This window comes from Sinocyclocheilus anshuiensis, unplaced genomic scaffold (genome assembly GCF_001515605.1).
Source record: "Sinocyclocheilus anshuiensis isolate Anshui unplaced genomic scaffold, SAMN03320099.WGS_v1.1 scaffold1885, whole genome shotgun sequence".
In the NCBI taxonomy this organism is placed as follows: Eukaryota; Metazoa; Chordata; class Actinopteri; order Cypriniformes; family Cyprinidae; genus Sinocyclocheilus; species Sinocyclocheilus anshuiensis.
The window spans coordinates 1,002,758-1,006,156 of NW_015542322.1; the positions used below are offsets into that span (position 1 = coordinate 1,002,758).

At 33.9% G+C, this 3,399-nt stretch overlaps 1 protein-coding gene across 4 annotated transcripts in view; it reads right to left on the reverse strand.

Annotated features, from left to right (window-relative positions):
* Positions 1–3,399, reverse strand: part of LOC107690934 (protein transport protein Sec24C-like) — a 21,651-nt gene that overhangs the window by 16,150 nt on the left and 2,102 nt on the right. The gene's annotated exons all lie outside the window — the stretch shown is intronic.

Here is a 3,399-nt window from a genome sequence, read left to right on the forward strand (position 1 = left end):
CACAATTTGAGTTGAATTACTGAAATAAATTAACTTTTCCACGACATTCTAATTTTTTTTTCTTCATGACTATATGGTTGACCTGAAGAATGAAAGCTATATCATACACTTGGAAAATTATGAGCTATATCACCGCTTATCGACACTAGGGGTGTGGCAATACAGACAGATGAGACAAAATACAGATATTTGGTTCACTAGAACAAGACAATATTTTAATACTATTTTAAGAAATTTTCAATGGCAAAATATTTGTCTTTTAATTACAAAAATTAAAATAATGCAGTTGTATTTTGAAATACTTTAACTAATCTAGGGCTGTAACTAATGATTATTTTGGTAATCAACTGATTATTTTGACAATTGAGTAATCTGATATTTTTTTGTAACACAAATAGACCTAAGTGAAAACCAGGCTTTAGTATGACTATTTATATATAAACTAAAGATGAGGCAATAATAATAGGCTCAAATAAAATATCAAAACCAAGTAATTACATGGTTTTATTGAACAACACTGATAAAATACATAATGTAATATGCCTATACATAATATGAACATAAAGTACATTATGTGTTATAACAAATACCTGCAGAGGGCGCCAAAGGCCTGGTGACGTTTCACTTTACAGCGTGATTAAACGATGTTTAAATCCATTCAATTGTAATATTTGGCCACATGCCATCTCAGAAACTTTTATTTTGAAATCGCGATGTATAATAAATGGCATATTTAGAAACAGGTTGATGTATTCTCCTGTGTTGGCAACATTTGTTCTGGCGATTATATCGTTCTTATGGAGATGACATGATTACTCTGAACTGTTTACAAAGCACCGCTGCTTTTCAATTGGTTTTCCTATATAAATATGTGAAAGCTGTGCTCCTCTCATACCATTGGTAAGGTGAACTCATGGACCTGAAAGTGATATCAACAAGTTTTTTTTTTTTAAATGTAGGATTATTTTTTTCCGCTGCACGCCGGAGATCCGGCACGGTGCCAGAGAACTTTAAGCCCTGTACATATCATCTGAAAGCTGAATAAATAAGCTTTCCATTGATGTATTGTTTGTTAGGATAGGACAATATTGGCCGAGATACAAGTATTTGAAAATCTGGAATTTGAGGGTGCAAAAAAATCAAAATATTGAGAAAATTGCCTTTAAAAGTTGTCCAAATGAAGTCCTTAGCAATGCATATTACTAATCAAAAATTCAGTTTTGATTTTGATATATTTCATATATTTACGGTAGGAAATTTACAAAATATCTTCATGGAACATGATCTTTACTTAATATCCTAATGATTTTTGGCATAAAAGAAAAATCTATAATTTTGACCCATACAATGTATTGTTGGCTATTGCTACAAATATACCCGTGCTTTTTATTAAAAAAAAAAAAGTGACATGACATGTGGCCAAGTATGGTGACCCATACTCGGAATTAGTGCTCTGCATTTATCCCATCCTAAGTGCACACACACAGCAGTGAACACACACACACCGTGAACACACACCCGGAGCAGTGGGCAGCCATTTATTTGCTGCGGCGCCCGGGGAGCAGTTGGTGGTTCAGTGCCTTGCTCAAGGGCACCTCAGTCGTGGTATTGAAGGTGGGAGTACATTTCACAATTAATTACCAAGAAACAGCAATTAATACATTGAATTAAACATGAATTTTGAATGAAAAGACCGAAATAGTATTTTCTTGTAAAAATGTACTCCAATAATCTTTATTTACAACTTCGAAAAATCTTTTTTACAGTGCATGAAACTGCTGAATTAACTATTGGCAGGAGTTTAGAAAGGCAGTACCTACAATACTCCAAAATGACCTAAAATTATGCCAAAACAGCTATCTGGTTATTAATAAGTATTAACCAAAAGCCTGCAAGGCCTAGTAAGTATCGTCAGCCAAAAATGAAAAGTTGTTTCACAATCGAGCAAGTTATTAAATGGTGATGAATAAAAGTTGGTCTTTGGAGTCATTCATTGGAGGCTCGGAATATGCACTGAGAAAGTAAAAAGATCAATTTTTCATGTCAACTGTAAACTATGAAATATTGAAGTATGATCTTCATTTCCAACCTGAAATTTCAGGCCTGTATAGGCTTAATACTATTTAAAGTAAATTATGATGATACTCAAAAACATAACCTACATTCAGAGAAAGCACACCCTAATAACATTCACAGACCATAACAGACGTCTGACGTATTTTGTGTTCCACACCCACCCCAAACATCTGAGACTCTTCAACTCGCTAGTTCAACAGTTTACTAGAGTAACTCCTGAAGCTGCTTATATAATGGTGTTTAATAGTGTCTCCCACATATCAATTTCACAAACATCAATGAAACAGAAGCTGACTGGAGCGGACTCAAATGACACAATTACTGCCAGCACATTTGCTTTCTTAATAGAGGTTACGAAAACCCACAAAATACAGATAGAAAAGTAGTTTTAACAGCAATTATAAAATATCTACATGTGTATTTTTTAATAAATCAGCTTTTAAAACTACTACTCCTCATTTCTAGCAAGTAGAATAGCAAAGAAGCATTAGGGCAGCCTTGAATAATGTTGAATAATTCAAGGCAATGGATAACGTAATAGTATACAGCATCACATGTGCGAGGACTTACAGAGATAAACGTGCTTATTTTCCATCTATCTGTCTGAAATTAAATGACAGGCCTGCTGGATGACCTGAATATACACAGAGGGAAACTCAAGTCTGAGACTCAAACTGGAGTCACAAGTCTCCTGATCAAGCAACTGGTTTCCTGCCATAAGGCTTAAAGACAGTGATGATCACACAAACAAGTGCCACTAAAAACTGCTTGTCCACCTGTGGATTTTACCACAAAGCTTGCTAGAAAAGCAGCAGCCTTTCAAAAATGTAATGAAAGTAGATTTACATTTAACAAGCCGTCAAATATAGGGGGCGTGGTTTAAAAAGAAAACATATGGCCGATACCATAGTTACACATTAATTTGGTGAACACAAGAGAAATTCTCTTTTTAATGAATATTCACAGAAACTTGCATTAAAGTTGTTTAGTGTTGATTTTTAGGTAAACATCCTTTTTTTGCCAACTTGAAAAAAGAAAATTAGTATTTCACACCACCCAGTGTCATGCTTTCACTTTCATACATACAAATTTATAAAATAGAAGCAATTGAGAGGGACATTAAACTGGTAAAACAATAAAACAACAACAACAACAAACTAAAAAATAAATTAAGATGCTGTTAAAAAGAACATTTTGTGTATTTGGTGTAATGAAATGTGTTTATGCGGTTTAAGGTAAAAAAACCCCACATTATTTTCCACATACTGTACATTGTTTCTCCTCTATGCCCCGCCTTTCTGAAACGCGTCGATTTTTACAAAG